The sequence below is a fragment of the Schistocerca cancellata genome, chromosome 2 (genome assembly GCF_023864275.1).
Source record: "Schistocerca cancellata isolate TAMUIC-IGC-003103 chromosome 2, iqSchCanc2.1, whole genome shotgun sequence".
NCBI classification, from domain to species: Eukaryota; Metazoa; Arthropoda; class Insecta; order Orthoptera; family Acrididae; genus Schistocerca; species Schistocerca cancellata.
Genome location: NC_064627.1, coordinates 837,064,248 through 837,083,508, shown reverse-complemented (window position 1 = coordinate 837,083,508; position 19,261 = coordinate 837,064,248). Strand labels below are relative to the sequence as shown.

At 44.4% G+C, this 19,261-nt stretch overlaps 1 protein-coding gene and 1 pseudogene across 1 annotated transcript in view; both read right to left on the bottom strand.

Moving 5' to 3' along the window:
• LOC126162751 (ATP-binding cassette sub-family C member 4-like) overlaps window positions 1–19,261 on the bottom strand; it is a 386,365-nt gene that overhangs the window by 245,687 nt on the left and 121,417 nt on the right. The gene's annotated exons all lie outside the window — the stretch shown is intronic.
• LOC126163659 (5S ribosomal RNA) lies at window positions 5,026–5,143 on the bottom strand (annotated as a pseudogene).

Genomic DNA, 19,261 nt, shown 5'->3' with positions numbered 1-19,261 from the left:
TCCAGTCAGTACAAACTTGAATTTTATTAATGTATTATATACTTGGATGAATGAATATGGATTGGGGGAGAGAAATGAAAGAAGAAGCCGTCTGGTAGAATTTTGCACAGAGCATAACTTAATCATAGCCAACACTTAGTTCAAGAATCATAAAAGAAGGTTGTATACATGGAAGAATCCTGGAGATACTAGAAGGTATCAGATAGATTATATGACGGCAAGACAGAGATTTAGGAACCAGGTTTTAAATTGTAAGACATTTCCAGGGGCAGATGTGGACTCTGACCACAATCTATTGGTTATGAACTGTAGACTAAAACTGAAGAAACTGCAAAAAGGTGGGAATTTAAGGAGATGGGACCTGGATAAACTGAAAGAACCCGAGGTTGTACAGACTTTCAGGGAGAGCATAAGGGAACAATTGACAGGAATGGCGGAAAGAAATACAGTAGAAGAAGAATGGGTAGCTTTGAGGGATGAAGTAGTTAAGGCGGCAGAGGATCAAGTAGGTAAAAAGACGAGGGCTAGTAGAAATCCTTGGGTAACAGATGAAATATTGAATTTAATTGATGAAAGGAGAAAATATAAAAACGCAGTAAATGAAGCAGGCAAAAACGAATACAAACGTCTCAAAAATGAGATCGACAGGAAGTGCAAAATGGCTAAGCAGCGATGGCTAGAGGACAAATGTAAGGATGTAGAGGCTTATCTCACTAGGGGTAAGATAGATACTGCCTACAGGAAAATTAAACAGACCTTTGGAGAAAAGAGAGCCACTTGTATGAATATCAAGGGCTCACATGGAAACCCAGTTCTAAGCAAAGAAGGGAAAGCAGAAAGGTGGAAGTGGTATATAGAGGGTCTATACAAGGGCGATGTAGTTGAGGACAATATTATGGAAATGGAAGAGGATGTACATGAAGATGAAATGGGAGATACGATACTGCGTGAAGAGTTTGACAGAGCACTGAAAGACCTGAGTCAAAACAAGGCCCCGGGAGTAGACAACATTCCATTGGAACTACTGACGGCCTTGGGAGAGCCAGTCCTGACAAAACTATACCATCTGGTGAGCAAGATGTATGAGACAGGCGAAATACCCTCAGACTTCAAGGATAATATAATAATTCCAATCCCAAAGAAAGCAGGTGTTGACAGATGTGAAAATTACCGAACTATCAGTTTAATAAGTCACAGCTGCAAAATACTAACGCGAATTCTTTACAGACGAATGGCAAAACTGGTAGAAGCCGACCTTGGCGAAGATCAGTTTGGATTCCGCAGAAATGTTGGAACACGTGAGGCAATACTGACCCTACGACCTATCTTAGAAAATAGATTAAGGAAAGGCAAACCTACATTTCTAGCATTTGTAGACTTAGAGAAAGCTTTTGACAATGTTGACTGGAATACTCTCTTTCAAATTCTAAAGGTGGCAGGGGTAAAATACAGGGAGCGAAAGGCTATTTACAATTTTTACAGGAACCAGATGGCAGTTATAAGAGTCGAGGGACATGAAAGGGAAACAGCGGTTGGGAAGGGAGTGAGACCCGATGTTATTCCATCTGTATATTGAGCAAGCAGTAAAGGAAACAAAAGAAAAATTCGGAGTAGGTATTAAAGTCCATGGAGAAGAAATAAAAACGTTGAGGTTCGCCGATGACATTGTAATTCTGTCAGAGACAGCAAAGGACTTGGAAGAGCAGCTGAACGGAATGGACAGTGTCTTGAAAGGAGGATATAAGATGAGCATGAACAAAAGCAAAACGAGGATAATGGAATGTAGTTGAATTAAGTCGGGTGATGTTGAGGGTATTAGATTAGGAAATGAGACACTTAAAGTGGTAAAGGAGTTTTGCTATTTGGGGAGCAAAATAACTGATGATGGTCGAAGTAGAGAGGATATAAAATGTAGACTGGCAATGGCAAGGAAAGCGTTTCTAAAGAAGAGAAATTTGTTAACATCGAGTATAGATTTAAGTGTCAAGAAGTCGTTTCTGAAAGTATTTGTATGGTGTGTAGCCATGTATGGAAGTGAAACATTGACGATAAATAGTTTGGACAAGAAGAGAATAGAAGCTTTCGAAATGTGGTGCTCCAGAAGAATGCTGAAGATTAGATGGGTAGATCACATACTAATGAGGAGGTACTGAATAGGATTGGGGAGAAGAGAAATTTGTGGCACAACTTGACTAGAAGAAGGGATCGGTTGGTAAGACATGTTCTGAGGCATGAAGGGATCAACAATTTTGTATTGGAGGGCAGCGTGGAGGGTAAAAATCGTAGAGGGAGACCAAGAGATGAATACACTAAGCAGATTTAGGTGGATGTAGGTTGCAGTAGGTACTGGGAGATTTTGAAGCTTGCACAGGATAGACTAGCATGAAGAGCTGCATCAAACCAGTCTCGGGACTGAAGACCACAACAACAACAACATACTTTTCCAAAAGTAATTTAGTTTCGTTACAGAAACAGAATCGAACCCTTTGCTTTTTACTCATCAAAAATTTTCATTTTTACCCTCAGGGAGTAATTACTCCCTGGTTGGAAATCGCAGTAGCAGTAAGTGGTTTCATACAGCGAACTTCTGTGTAAATTTGCCTCGATTTTTTAATCACTGAAATGACATCACATAAACTCTCGTGAAGCTTCATTTCGTCTCCTCCTCCTCTTCTGGCCGCTTCACCGTTTTTCATCAGACACTGTTTTTTAACAAATGTAACAGTTGGGGGAGACTCCGGAAATCAGCTCTTTGAGAGCCGAGGACCGCAGCCGGGTCCGGGCGACTGGGTGACCCAGAAAGCAGCGTCACGGCGCAGCGCTCAGCTGTAGGGAGCGGCGTCGCTGTGACGTGGCGTGGAGCGGCGTGGAGCGGCGGATCCGGCCAGAACCGGAGAGGCGCCAACGCTGACCTCGCCGTCTGTCCACTCGTGCGGCGGCCGTTCGCGCTACGCTTACCTCTACAGCCTACACCTTACACAAGTATCCGTCTCCCTAACCGCTCCTATCCGACCTGCGGGCACTTTGTACCGGTTCCACAGCCGGCTGTGCCAGCGCAGATAGTATTTCTGCACACGCGACTGCCGCGTCGCAGTATTGTAGAAATAGCGCGCCAGGTGGCGCTCTGCTACAATTCTGGACTGGACCCCTTACAGGAGGAAGTGTTGCAAATCCCCTAGTGGTCGCACCGGACCTAAATCATTTTACGCGAATACTGCAGTGTTTACTTCAACAAGACGGACTAATGCCATACTTTAGCAATGTTGAATTGTTAGGGGATAAAGGAAAAAGCCGAAGGATGGTTTTGAAATTTGACGTTCTCACAGTGTATCGAATGTTACAGTGATATTACTTTTGGATTCCTCAAAAGGGACTGTCGTTTTTTCCAGTACTTATTAAAAAGATGTAGCAGTCTAAAACAAAGCAGCATCCTCCACACTTAGTTAACTGTATTAATTCAACTTTAATATAAAAATCACATTTTGATTAGTTCTTTACCTCAAACGTAATAATTCCAACGACAAACGTAGCAGCTGAATGGGAGACAGTGTACAGAGAAAATTTTTGTATGTAGATACTGACCAAAATTTACAAATTTGAAGTGAAAGATATATGACTGAAATTCTCAAACAATTACGTGTATCTTGTCCAGTCAGCCCGATGACTACAGGATGCTGAATTTTGGACACTAACGCCCTTCTTTCTTCTAAATCTCTCCTCTGTCAGTACCTTCTGACTACCATTAAGAATGGGAAAGAAACCACGGCTCTACTGCTTAATAAACAATAGTGTAACATGGAATATGAGCCAGCGTGAACACATTGGTCTATTTTACAAGTTTGAACCTAATCATATTTCATGAGAGAACAGAAGCACAGATAATTCAAGATGATCTGTTACTCCTGCACGTGAAGATCACTCTCCTTATCTGGGTATCTGCCTTGCATTATCACTGCGTATGAGAGTCCAATAACTTACCAGTTTCACCCGGTTGTCTTCGTTTACGAATGCTTTATCTGAAACTTTTAAACGAGACGCACTCCGGCCAGTCATTCTTATCAATTCAAACAAACAAGTGAAAGCATCCAGTCAACGAGGCATGTTTCGAGATAGATGAGACTCTCATCTGCTTCACACCGATAACATCATTTATCTTCAAATGTGACTGGAGCAGCTTTGAATCAGAAAATTTACAGCGGTTCTTCTGCGTCCAGAAGAAAAAACCCGATAATGGCGTTCTCGGTGCCCCTACATGCAACTTTGTCTCAAAGTCTGTATCTCCTACGTTACTGATTGAACTACCCATCTGTCCGTGATCGCCATCGCAAGTCATGGTGGTGGCTTTCGACCCACAGGTATTCAGATCGGATCCCAGAGGGGGAGGAAAATTTCTTCTCCAACAGTTGATCGATAAGGGGAATACAGGCAAAAACGCACTGTTTCTGATCGCCAGATATTGTGCCAGTGTCCTAGGTTTACTCGCAAACCATTCTGCTGTCTCCCGAACAGAAAACGCATACGTATTTGTCAATATCGGTTATCCGTCCGTCGCATGAGTACTTTGAACTTGCACTCCCCCCCCCCCCCCCCCGCCTCCCCCCCACACACACATACCGCCACCGCCCCACCCCCCTCTCTCCAAGTATTATTCGGTTTCAGCATCGGATTTCATCCTTCATTCTTTTTTACTCTCTCTCGTCGACATAAACAACAAAAAACAAATGCAACAGCCTATAGGGACACAATAGTCTTCAACAGATTCCCTTAACCCAAACCCTTCATTATTTACAAAGTGAAGGTGCCTACTGATATAACTCCTCCCGAGCAGGCCGTGAAGGCCCAAAGGTACCGACCGGCCGCCATGTCATCCTCACCCACACGCGTCACTGGAAGCGGATATGGAGGGGCATGTATGTGGTCAGCACACCGCTCTCCGGGCCGTGTGTCAGTTTCCGAGACCGGAGCCGCTACTTCTCAGTCAAGTAGCTCCTCAGTTTGCCTCACAAGGGCTGAGTGCACCCCTCTTGCCAACAGCTCTCGGCAGACTGGGTGGTCACCCATCCAAGTGCTAGCTCAGCCCGACAGCGCTTAACTTCGGTGATCTGACGGGAACCGGTGTTACCACTGCTGCAAGGCCGTTGGCCCACTGATATAGGATATTGATAATTCAGATATATTCCCAAATAAAAATCGCATACGACATTTTCTGCAAAAAATGAAATTCGCCTCTGCCCTTGGAACTTCTATTTATAACCCGCCTACAGATTGACTGCAAGACAAATCAGCAAAACCGAATCACATTTCATCTTTGTCTGTTTTGTTTTCACAGTTAAATTGACCGATTTATTTCTCCCTGCATTGCTATGAATATATAACACTTGTAAGAGTCAATCTGTGGAACATCAAAACAAGTAAAAACGTCCAAAATGTCTACCACGGCGAGTGTTTTCGTTTCTGCTGCTGGTTGCGTCAATGAAGTCCCACATTACTGCTCATACGTTATTTTCATGTGACATGTGAACCATTTAAATCACTGTTAACTACTTCAAGTGTTTGTTATCAGTGCAAACTAACAAATGAAAGTATGTAACAAATGAAGTGTTCTTCGTGGTTTTACATCAGACGAAAGGACACTGGCAAACAGAAAGCATTAAATATCTTTCAACATTCTCTCCAGAATGTAGGAGATATTCACTAACATCATAACCACATAGGAAGAAACACTCGATTATAATCAATAAAAAGGACTAGCTGGCTTTAAAAGTGGAAATAGCGTAAAGATGCCTCGGGAAAAAAAATACCGGCAATGATTCGACCTATTTTAGTTATTGTAAAATATATACGTTAGTGTTACCGCTTCCATAAGTCAGTTGGTTTGGAAATTATGAATTGTACGAGGAGTCAGATAAGGAGATTTCACACTATCAAAACTAATCGCAGCAACCTTGCGGGCTATTTTCAGATCTCTAAGCTGAGGAAACGAAATTACCTGAAATATTTTCGTTGTGAGGATATCATTGGATGCTTGCCTCTGTTACAGATTAACTAACTGTAGAAGAGCAAGCGTGAAAGCAGGACTACCAATGATTTCTAATAAGATTAAAAAATTTATAATCAACATACTGAAGAGAATACAGTAGAAATAACAAAGAAGTCGTAGAACCAGATGCTGAGGTTTTGCATGCAGCGCTGTTGAAGACAATGACTGGGTTGATAGAAAATAAACAAACAGAGAAGTAAATTGGTACTGAGGCGCTTCTGATAAACTAAATAGGGTTTTTCTGGATATAAGGTCCGCCTTCTAAACAAACCACTGTTTTTTTCATGCAAACGAAAACATGTCTCAGCATTTTTGTCGATGGGTATTCTTAACTTAATGTATTTCTGTAAAATGTAATCATATTTTAAGTAATAATTATTACTACGAAAATTAGACCTAAAACAGTTTTTCTGTTTTTTGTCATTACCTCAATTTTTTTATATTCTTGGACTGGTTGTACAGGTAGCCTGTCATATGCAACTAAACGGTTTTTTGTGAATTTGGCTGGTAAGTTGCCAAATCACTTTATCTCTAAAAACATTTTTTTCGGTCTAATTTTCGTTAAAACCATCACTGTATAAAAATTTCACATTTTATGGAAATAAGTAATGAGTGCCCACTGACGATGGCACAAAGGTGGTGAAACACGTATGAGTTTGTACGGAGAAACAATTGTTTGCATAACAGGATGACCTTATAAATTGGCCCGCCATCATTTACATTGCCGACCCACGACGAAGACTTCGAAAAATCTGGACATTTGGCTCAATTAGGATTATTTTCCCGGACACATACAGTCTGCTGACGACAAATTAGCAAATACAAATAAAACCATACCGACTCGAAGAATGTTAAAGAATATAAATGATAAAAATCTTGTGTAAGTCGGTGTAATGTTGTACCGAGATGATATTATAGTTGCGGCACGGAGGAGTCAAACGTACACTTATACAATTGGCATCCAAGCCCACAACTGTCTGACGGGCGTGGCGGCGGCACGGGATTACCCTAGACTCAAGAAAATGCCCTCGTTTACCCTTGACAATTATATGAAAACCCCCAGAATCACCCTGGATGTTCTCAAAACTAGGACAAATCTGTGGAAATTCGGACGCAAGACAGCCCGGCATTATATCCTGTAATTTTATCTGTAACCATGATACTACAAGAGCTGCAAAATCAAATGACGATACACACGGTTTCCGAAACTAAGCTTCCGATATGTCTGTAACGCAAAAATTACAATGAATGTGTGTTATCTGTTTTGACTTACAGCAGTGAAACATGGACTTCCAATGCGAAAACCATTGAAAACCTGATCGTTTATATACACTACTGGCCATTAAAATTGCAACACCAAGAAGAAATACAGATGATAAACGGGTATTCATTGGACAAATATATTGTACTAGAACTGGCAACTGATTACATTTTCAAGCAGTTTGGGTGCATAGATCCTGAGAAATCAATATTCAGAACAACCACCTCTGGCCGTAATAACGGCCTTGATATGCCTGTGCATTGAGTCAAACAGAGCTTGGATCGCGTGTTCAGGTACAGCTGCCCGTGCAGCTTCAACACGACACCACACTTCATCAAGAGTAGTGACTGGCGTATTGTGACGAGCCAGTTGCTTGGCCACCATTGACCAGACGTTTTCAGTTGGTGAGAGATCTGGAGAATGTACTGACCAGGGCAGCAGTCAAACATTTTCTGTATCCAGAAAGGCCTGTACAGGGCCTGCAACATGCGGTCGTGCATTATCGTGCTGAAATGTAGGGTTTCGCAGGGACCAAATGAAGGGTAGAGCCACGGGTCGTAACACATCTGAAATGTAACGTCCACTGTTCAAAGTGCCGTCAATGCGAACAAGAGGTGACCGAGGCATATAACTAATGTTACCCCATACCATCACGCTGGGTGAGACGCCAGTAACGCGATGACGAGTACACGCTTCCTATGTGCGTTCACCTCGATGTCGCCAAACACGGATGCGACCATCATGATGCTGTAAACAGAACCTGGATTCATCCAAAAAAATGACGTTTTGCCATTCGTGCACCCAGGTTCGTCGTTGAGTACACCATCGCAGGCGCTCCTGTCTGTGATGCAGCGTCAAGGGTAACCGCAGCCATGGTCTCCGAGCTGATAGTCAATGCTTCTGTAAACATCGTCGAACTGTTCGTGCAGACGTGGCTGCACGATCCGTTACAGCCGTGCGGATAAGATGCCTGTCATCTCGACTGCTAGCGATACGAGGTCGTTGGGATCAAGCACGGCGTTTCGTATTACCCTCGTGAACCCACCGATTCCATATTCTGTTAACAGTCATTGGATCTCGACCAAAGCGAGCAGCAATGTCGCGATACGATAAACCGCAATCGCGATAGGCTACAATCCGACCTTTATCAAAGTCGGAAACGTGATGGTACGCATTTCTCCTCCTTACACGAGGCATCACAACAACGTTTCCCCAGGCAATGCCGGTCAACTGCCGTTTGTGTATGAGAAGTCGGCTGGAAACTTTCCTCATGTCAGCACGTCGTAGGTGTCACCACCGGCGCCAACCTTGTGTGAATGCTCTGAAAAGCTAATCATTTGCATATCACAGCATCTTCTTCCTGTCGGTTAAATTTCGTGACTGTAGCACGTCATCTTCGTAGTGTAGCAATTTAAATGACCAGTAGTGTATATGTTAAGGTAATCTGGATGCTGGAAATTACTAGGATAGAAAAAAAAGAAAAAGAAATATAGCAGGGAAGAAACTGGAATCGAAAATATAGTTGTGACAGTAATGAAAAGGAAATGGAGGTAGTCAGGACAAATAATCAGGGCAATGGATGCTGGACAGAGCAGTGATGTACTTTGCTGGATTACAGGAGAAAACGACCATAAAAAAGGTGGGTACATGACACTCGGCAACATGTAGGAACCACATGGATGCTTACAGTAGAAACCACACTGTATGCAGAAGTCTGGAAAAGCCATGTGTCTAGCAGTGGATGCCAAGTTGTTGATGATGATGAAGAAGTTAACCTCCTTTGCCCGCCCGGTTGGCCGTGCGGTCTAACGCACGGCTTCCCGGGGGGGAAGGAGCGCCTGGTCCCCGGCACGAATCCGCCAGACGGATTTGTGTCGAGGTCCGGTGAACCGGCCAGTCTGTGGATGGTTTTTAGGCGTTTTCCATCTGCCTTGGCGAATGCGGGCTGGTTCCCCTTATTCCGCCTCAGCTACACTATGTCGGCGACTGTTGCGCAAACAAGTTCTCCACGTACGCGTAGACCACCTTACTCTACCACGCAAGCACAGGGGTTACAATCGTCTGGTGTGAGACGTTCCCTGGAGGGACCATCGGGGGCCGAACCGCACAATAACCCTGGGTTCGGTGTGGGGTGGCGTAGGGGTGAAGTGGACTGCGGTGGTCGTCGTGGGGTTGTGGACCACTGCGGTTGCGGCGGGGACGGAGACTCTCCGCCGTTTCTAGGTCACCGGTTAACATACAATACAATACAAAAACTCCTTCAGAATCGTGTTGATCGTGTTACCGCCGCCGCGGTGGTCTAACGGTTCTAGGCGCTCAGTCCGGAACCGCGCGACTGCTACGGTCGCAAGTTCGAATCCTGCGTCGGGCATGGATGTGTGTGATGTCCTTAGGTTAGTTAGGTTTAAGTAGTTCTAAGTTCTAGGGGACTGATGACCACAGATGTTAAGTCCCATAGTGCTCAGAGCCATTTGAACCATTTTGATCGTGTTACCGGGCGAGGTAGTGAAGTGGGCAGAGCGGCACCTGTATTCGGGCGAATGTTGGTTCCAGTCACCATCCAGCCCACCAGATTTAGATTTTTTTTTTTTTTGTGATTCCCTAAACCACCTAGGGCGAGTACTGGGGTTGTTCTTTCGAAATAGCACCGTCAATTCCGTTCTCTATCCTTCAACAGTCGCCGGCCGGAGTGGCCGTGCGGTTCAAGGCGCTAAAGTCTGGAGCCGAGCGACCGCTACGGTCGCAGGTTCGAATCCTGCCTAGGGCATGGATGTGTGTGATGTCCTTAGGTTAGTTAGGTTTAAGTAGTTCTAAGTTCTAGGCGACTGATGACCTCAGAAGTTAAGTCGCATAGTGCTCAGAACCATTTGAACCTTCAACAGTCCGAGCTTGTGCTCCGTCTCTAATGGCCTCGTCGTGGACGGGACGTTAAACCCCAGCCTTCTTTCTTTCTTGCTGATCACATGTGCGATGTTTATGCGAGTCGGCGACGGCAGTGCTTTGTGGAAAGTGAAATGTGCGCCAGCCGGCGCGTGCTGTACTGGCACCGCCCGCGGGCGCTAAATCGAGACGCCTTGGCCCTGGAGCGCCTCGCCACCACACAAGAGCGACGCCCTCGCTAACCCGGTTGCCTCCTCAGAAGATGTGTTCATTCTGTCCCGTTGCTTATCTTTGTGGACTGGTGCGGCAGTTGCGAGGCGGTAGTGTGTTCGTCACTAGAGGGTGCAGAGGACTGACATGTGAGTGAAACTGCCGCTCGTCTGCTGTGGCAGGTTACCAAGCCTTTCGTTATCTCGGAGGCACTCGTTCTCCGTTCACTTCAGAGTCAGAAGCCAAGGGAACGCGACCAAATCACTTATGACCGACGGCTGTCTCAGAAAGACATCTCAGTGTGATAACTCTAGCTTCGCCAACCGAGAAGGACAAATGATAGCGGGACAGCAAGGTTACGGAAGTGTATATTCACAAGCGAGCACGCTTCACTTTTGAGAAACAGAATTACTGCTAATACATAGACGGAAATGAGAAGTGTTAAACCCGGAAACCCCAGTCCAATATTTATCGAGCTTTGTGGAGATGTGAGTCATGTAATGGATATTAAATAAGTCAACAATGGGTACTAGGAATGAGCTCCATGGACCTGGAATCAAACATCCTCCGAAAGCCATGTTCATAAATTTCTTGCTATGTCTTACACAAATGCTATGTCAGTTCATGAAGGTTGCTGTCTGGAGGCTATTTGATAGCATACAGGGTGTTACAAAAAGGTACGGCCAAACTTTCAGGATACATTCCTCACGCACAAAGAAAGAAAATATGTTATGTGGACATGTGTCCGGGAACGCTTACTTTCCATGTTAGAGCTCATTTTATTACTTCTCTTCAAATCACATTAGTCATGGAATGGAAACACACAGCAACAGAACGTACCAGCGTGACTTCAAACACTTTGTTACAGGAAATGTTCAAAATGCCCTCCGTTAGCGAGGATACATGCATCCACCCTCCGTCGCATGGAGTCCCTGATGCGCTGATGCAGCCCTGGAGAATGGCGTATTGTATCACAGCCGTCCACAATACGAGCACGAAGAGTCTCTACATTTGGTTCAAATGGTTCAAATGGCTCTGAGCACTATGGGACTCAACATCTTAGGTCATAAGTCCCCTAGAACTTAGAACTACTTAAACCTAACTAACCTAAGGACATCACACACACCCATGCCCGAGGCAGGATTCGAACCTGCGACCGTAGCAATCCCGCGGTTCCGGACTGCAGCGCCAGAACCGCTAGACCACCGCGGCCGGCTCTACGTTTGGTACCGGGCTTGTGTAGACAAGAGCTTTCAAATGCCCCCATAAATGAAAGTCAAGAGGGTTGAGGTCAGGAGAGCGTGGAGGCCATGGAATTGGTCCGCCTCTACCAATCCATCGGTCACCGAATCTGTTGTTGAGAAGCGTACGAACACTTCGACTGAAATGTGCAGGAGCTCCATCGCGCATGAACCACATGTTGCGTCGTACTTGTAAAGGCACATGTTCTAGCAGCACAGGTAGAGTATCCCGTATGAAATCATGATTACGTGCTCCATTGAGCGTAGGAGGACGAAACTAAAATGAGCTCTAACATGGAAATTAAGCGTTTCCGGACACATGTCCACATAACATCTTTTCTTTATTTGTGTGTGAGGAATGTTTCCTGAAAGTTTGGCCGTGCCTTTTTGTAACACCCTGTATAGACGTTTTCTCATCGCATCCTGGAGATGCTCTATGGTTAACAAATCAGGGGATTAGACAGGTCAGCCCATAATCTGTACATTTCTCAATCCGTGAGTAGTATGAATTGCAGTGTCTTCATAATCACACTGGAATGTGCGATTTGGCATCCTCGTCATAAGAGATATAACAACAGGATCATTCTTGCCACCTACTGGTGAGCAACGAGGCTCCCTTCAATAGTTGGCAAAATGGCTATGAGCGCTATGGGACTTAACTTCTGAGGTCATCAGTCCCCTAGAACTTAGAACTACTTAAACCTAACTAACCTAAGGACATCACACACATCCATGCCCGAGGCAGGATTCGAACCTGCGACCGTAGCGGTCGCGCGACTCCAGACTGTAGCGCCTAGAACCGCTCGGCCACTTCGGCCGGCTCAATAGTTAGCAGATCAGTTCTGATGTCATATCCAACAGCTCCCTACAACCACGGCTACAGGAGTTGGAGAGGTTTGGGTCTCGAGAGCCGCTGCTTCCTGTGACCTTTCACTAGGTCGTCTACGGACACCGTATAGCCTATCTGACCGCAAAAATCTTAATCTTGACTCCTCGCTAAACATCACAGAATGCTATTCAATGTCCCAGCTGACTTTGGCTCTACATAATGCGAATCTCCCTTGTCTGTCAGCGGTAAACGACGCATGTCAACTCGAGATTTCAATTCAGGTTACAGTAATAAAGTTCGCGACGGTTCATGTTGACACTCGGCCTGTAACACCTGCTCGAATTTCATCCGTTGTCTCCGTCTATTCGTCAGCGTATGTCGAACGGTTCAACGATCTTCTCGTGGTATAGTCTTTCTGCAAAGGCCTTTACCTAGTACTCTTACCTCACTGTTGTCCTGAGTTCATCTCGTCACCACTCGCTCTGCAGTCATTGGACTACAGCCAACTATCTGTGTTATCTATCGATATAATAACGACAACGTTATTATATCAGATGACTGAAGTGGTTTCATAAATTCACATACAGCTACATTAATTGACACATTCATACAGAAAAACTCAAAAAGTTCTGTATTGTTGCGTAGCAATGAGCAGTTTAGCAAGATGGCGACAGGCGTCCAGTAAATCTATGTTGTGCCTCAAATGGATTCACATCACTCTGCCGTAACAGTACGATACTTCACAATGAAGTTAAATTAAGATCCACCAACTCCGTTCGGCGATGGTATACGCAGTTTAAATCTTCAGGATGCTTCTGCAAGGGGAATTCAAAGGAGCGGCCTGCACTGAGAGAAGAAACGATTGACCTCGTGCTAGCGAGTTTCACACGTTAGCCCACAGAAGTCGATGAACAGAGCAAGCAGAGAGCTGAACAAAACACAAGCGACCGTCTGCAAGATATCAAGGGAACGAGTGAATCTGAAGGCTTGCCACTTGCAATTGCTAAAAACCCTGACTCCCGTTGACAAAGTCAGACGCTTTGAATTTACCTAGCGGGATGTGGAAAACCGCCTAAAAACCACATCCAGACTGGCCAGCATACCGGCCCATGTCGTTAATCCGCCGGCGCCCCTACCCGAGTCCAGGAGGCAGCGCATTAGCGCTCAAAGCTAACCTAGTGCGTAAGTTATTTGCTAGATATAGCAGATAATAACAAAGCATTGCAGGCAGAAGGCAACTGCTAATTGTGTAATTAACTGTAGGCCTAATACATAGATTTCATCTCACGTTAACGTGAAGTACAAGGATGTACAGGGTATTCGGAAATTCCCATTTCAAACATCTGGGGCTTGTACAAGGGAGAGAGTACATAATACTCTGAATAGGAATCCGTGTCCGGAAACTTACGGTGTCCGTTCTACGATGGTTTCAATTCAGATGTGTAACGCATCCACGTCTGTTGAAGGAAAGAGAGAGTCTCAGAGTGGTTTGCCCTGGTATGCAATAGGATAGGCAGGATGACATGCACTACGTCATAGAGTCATCTGATGTCACTTAAAGCAGTATGCGAAGTTTAATTTATAAGACTCATTTAGAGACAGAGGAAGATCTGCTGGCACGAGTTCTGGCCGTTGCACTAGAAATTGAAGAGACACCAGGTGGGATGGAGAGTGTGTAACAACACATACTTCGTAGGTACAACATTTGTAACACAGTTGGTTGTCGCCACATCGAGCCGCTGTTGTAATGTATCAGTACTGTTCTGTACGTACAGTATGAAGGTTCTTTTCTGTTTTGGAATAATGTAAACACGTAAGTGTAAAGTGTTAATAGAAACAAATGTGCTTAAGTGATAAACGGATGTTTCATTATTTTTCCTTTCGAATTGTTGCCTAAAACTGCGTCACGCCTAATTCAGTTCCTCAAGCAGAAGTGGATGAGTTAAACATTTGAATTGAAACCTTCGTTGAACTTAAACTGTACGTTTCCAGACATGGGTTCCTATTCAAATTATGTACTCACTCCCCTCTACAAATCCTAGAAGTCTGTAACGGGAATTTCCGAACGACACCACTGCGTATGTGGAAGTATCTTCTGATTACCATTTCTGTAAGAAGATTTATTTATTACTCACATATTTCATGTGAAGGAGTAACACTGAGCTTCCAAATTAATTATTATATTACAGCAATTACTTACAGTGAGATTTAAGTTGTTCAATACCAAATGTGTAAGGTGTCAGACGTCAATCATTATCTGCAGAGTAGTCGGTTCAGTCAGATTTTGAGAACAGCTATACGCTAGTAAAGCGATTTTATCTGGTTGGGCTTGGTTGTGCTGGATTTAATTATATTAGGATTCATCCTAAGCTCACGATTTCAGCGTACAAGCAAAGTGAGTTAGAACACTGGAATTTCTGATCGTGATCAGTTCGGCTGCACTGACGTAACGAACTCTTTACGCAACTTTAATAACTTGTCGATTAAATAATGCTGAGTTGGAACAGAGTAACTTTCGAAGAATAATCAGGGCCTTAATACAAATTTATAATTTCGTTGTGTGTAATAACTACGAGGGTTGTCCAGAAAGTAAGTCCCGACCGGTCGTGAAATGGACACCACAGTGAAAACCTGATGAAGCTTTGCACAGATGTGTTGGGTAGTGTGTCTAGTATGACCGTCGATCGCATCAAGACGCTCTTTTCAGTTGTGAGCGCATTGTGAGCTAGTAAAGGTGCCTAGCACAACGATGTCTCCCACCAAGCAGGAGGGCCCGCTGAGAGGCTTCGCCTTAATGAATGCAGCCCACCTAACACAACTGCCACGCACTTCCTTCTTCATGGCAATTCTCAGCCGCACTCTGCAGGGGCAGTGAAGACGCTCCTGCAGCCTTTTCGATGGGAAGTGTTCGATCACCCACAATACAGCCCTAACTGGCTCGTCCTGAGTATCACATGAGACGCTGGATACGAAGACAACACTTGGGCGCAGGCTACACGCTATAGACCAGCATTGAGAATTATCAGAAAGCACAGGCGGCTGCCTTCTATGACCAGTGTTGGAAATTTGGTATAAAGCTCTGACAAATGTCTAAGTCGGAGCGGCGACTATGTAGAGAAGTATCTGGAAAATGTACCTAACTCTTGCAAATAGGTCCGCAGCTCGTGGTCGTGCGGTAGCGTTCTCGCTTCCCGCGCCCGGGTTCCCGGGTTCGATTCCCGGCGGGGTCAGGGATTTCCTCTGCCTCGTGATGACTGGGTGTTGTGTGATTAATGTCCTTAGGTTAGTTAGGTTTAAGTAGTTCTAAGTTCTAGGGGACTGATGACCATAGATGTTAAGTCCCATAGTGCTCAGAGCTATTTGAACCATTTTTTCTTGCAAATAAAATGTTTCTTATTTTCACTGTGGTTTCCATTTAGCGACCGATCGGAACTTACTTTCTGGACAACCCTCGTATTAGCCCTCAGTATCGCACTGCGAGAAGTAATGTATACTTATATCTATCTTTTGTGATTGACTACAATTTTAAGCATATTGACGCCTTGTTTCCTTTTACGTAAGACAGTATAAGAAACGACAACCGTCGTTAGAATGCACTTCTTACAAATCAGCACAAGGAAGTCTCAATAGTCACTACGCAGATATAATGGTTTGTCCCGTTACAGTGCAATCTACTACTCAGTGAATTCAGTCAACTACGACAATAGCGTGTTGACAGTATGACATACAGAAGTTTGGATCGGTCCAAGGAGCATGCACGGATAGCCAAAGTGGTTAAGGGGACCGCTCGCGCTAAGAGGGGTTGAGTCCCAGCCCAGCACAAAATTTTCATAGGTTGCTGTATACCTAATACACCTAATGATGTCACGTTACTCCTGATAGTCACACAGGTGCTTTCTGTTCTAAGAGGAACAACATGCGGTTTAAAAGTAACCCAAATTCGGCAGTTTTGCGTATTCACTGCACCGTGTGGTGTAAAATGTGCCTCGTCACTCCATAGAATATTGCCCAGCAACATACCATCTACTTCGGTCTGTGCCATAAATTGAAGGACAAATTCCGAATGTTGCCGTGGATCATGAGATTTCAGTCGCTGTACCGTCTAGATCCTGTACGGGTACCTGTGCAAAATAGACCTCAAAATTTTCCGTGTTCTTGACCAGGGGCTGGACAAATCTCGTGTCACTTCACAAGCACTGGCACTAGTCGGGGCACGTGTTGCTTGGCGGTTACAGTAACAACAACCTTATCAATAACTCCCACCGGGATATGACTCCTTTCTCTTCTACACATCACACTAAGATCACCCGTGTTTTCGAATCCCATTATCATCTTCTTTAAGCGATTTAATGGCATCAGGCCTGTATTCAGACCTTTCAGTCGGCGATACTCTGTCGATGCTGCGCTGCAATCGCTGCCGTTCACATAAAACAGTTTCAGTAACAGCGCACGGTTTCTCTTCTCAGTAGCTACTCTGTTCTCTCACGTTGTTGTTGTTGTTGTGGTCTTCAGTCCTGAGACTGGTTTTATGCAGCTCTCCATGCTACTCTATCCTGTGCAAACTTCTTCAACTCCCAGTACCTACTGCAACCTACATCCTTCTGAATCTGCTTAGTGTATTCATCTCTTGGTCTCCCCCTACGATTTTTACCCTCCACGCTGCCCTCCAATACTAAATTGGTGACCCCTTGATGCCTCAGAATATATCCTACCAACCGATCCCTTCTTCTGGTCAAGTTGTGCCACAAACTTCTCTTCTCCCCTCTCTCACGTTATGGCTTGTCAAATGGTAGGGTAGATGCCGTACCGCCATACAAGGTGAACAGCGTCAGATTTGCACCTGATGGCCACAACTGGAACTAATTTCTTTTCCAACATAAATCGGTTCCGTATTAACGCACTAGCATACCAAGCTTCAGTGTCATACGATAACTACAGCCCTCACTGGACCTCCGTGAGAAGCTGAACTTTAATTATAAGCACACGGTACTTTGGGATAGTCGGGTCTATAAAATCGCCAGCGCCCCGCTGTTACGTCTCATTTTTATCTCAGTTTTTCGCAGTCGAGTTGCATGACCGTGCTCAGTCCGTCTCCGACACCAGAGTACCGACGTGTAAGCTTCTTCCATGAGGTGAGCCGTCTAGTCATTACTCTGTGGCATACTCAGTCGTTTCCACTCTGTGTAGGTCGTTCACACTCGTAAAGTGATCACTAGGATGACTAGCTGCGGTTGAGCTACGTGCTGCCTCTAGTTTTTCCTATATTACGGCGTTCGTGTGTGTGTGTGTGTGTGTGTGTGTGTGTGTGTGTGAGTGGGTGGGTGGGTGGGTGGGTGGGTGGGTGCGTGGGTGGGTGGATGGATGGGTGCTCCTTGTAATGTTTTATTCAAGGTCAGAGCGTCCTTTTTCCCCACAGCTAGGTGGTAACGTAAAAATAATGAACATGGTTCTGCTAGTCCAAAGCTGTGCTGTTATCTAAATTCCGTAACGAACTTCCGTCAGTTGTTTCTCAATGAAAATTTCCTCTTATTATTGTGTTCGGTAAGGCGGTAGCAAAGAGTTACCTGATCCTTGCTCGATATGCTCATCAACAGTGATAAAATTACAGGACACGTACCCCTCCTGCAACTAGGCTGACATTCCGACTTATCAGTCAAAGGATCAAAGCTTTAACCATGTTAGATACTTGTGGATTGGTTTCACTTGCACGACATCTTTTCCAGTTACCAGCTACCAAATCCAATCGAGTCCTTCCTCTTCCCACCTCCACTCTACTACAGACTTTTCACGTCCTTCGTTAAGATTTCCTCAGTGGCCTGTGAATTTTTACAACGTACTTCCAGGGCCCAAACTTCCGTGTGGCGGTTTCGGACACGTCAGCTGTATAAAGACTGAATAACAGGGGAGCCAGAACAAATCCCAGGAGGTATCACATAGTATACGGGGTGTCCCAGGAGGAATGGCCAGTATTTAGAAACATGGAAGGAACGAAGTAAAAGGTACAGTAACCATCGGCTCTAAATTGCATACCATAAGAGCTATGAGCACTACTTCATCTTCACTACTGTGAAATGGGGATGGGAAAAACCGACCGGCTAAAAGCGATACCATGTTTTAGTTCTGAATAACAGGTATTTTTCGGTGCTAAAATTTTTTGTAAAAAATGAGTAATTTTTATTCGAAAATTTCCTATTACTTTGAAATATTGCACTACTATAGAAAATTGGAAAAGTGATCGGTGCTATGTTAATAACAATGCCGACAGAAAGCAGCGACACATTCGTGGCATTAAAATTGGTACAGCATTGCTGAGACAATAATGCACCTGTTACCATGAGGTGTGGTATTGGATGGTACATGTGTACACGAAGGGTGTAAAACTTCACTTGCTTTAAAAGATTAAGAACGGAAGGAGCAACAACAAACTTGCGATGTCATATATGGCAAAAACTTAAATTTAACAACTCATTCATCGTTTACGGTACAATAAAAATAGAATGTAGCTGATCTGTTGCCTGTGTATACATAACATGCCTTTGTCTGCTTGAAGGTCTTGGCTACGGACAAATTAACACTAAAAATAGAGTTCCGCAACCTCAGTTTTAACCCTTTAGCACTGCCTACACATAATATCCAAATATGGTGTGATTCTCCTTTACAATGTGGTTTTTGAACATACTTTAAAAATAATAGACTCAATTGGAGAATACTGGTGATCTTTTGTGGTATTCATTCACTTATCACTTTTCGAGAAATACAGAGAATGGTGTGGGTACTAAATTTTCTTTTATTTGCCTATT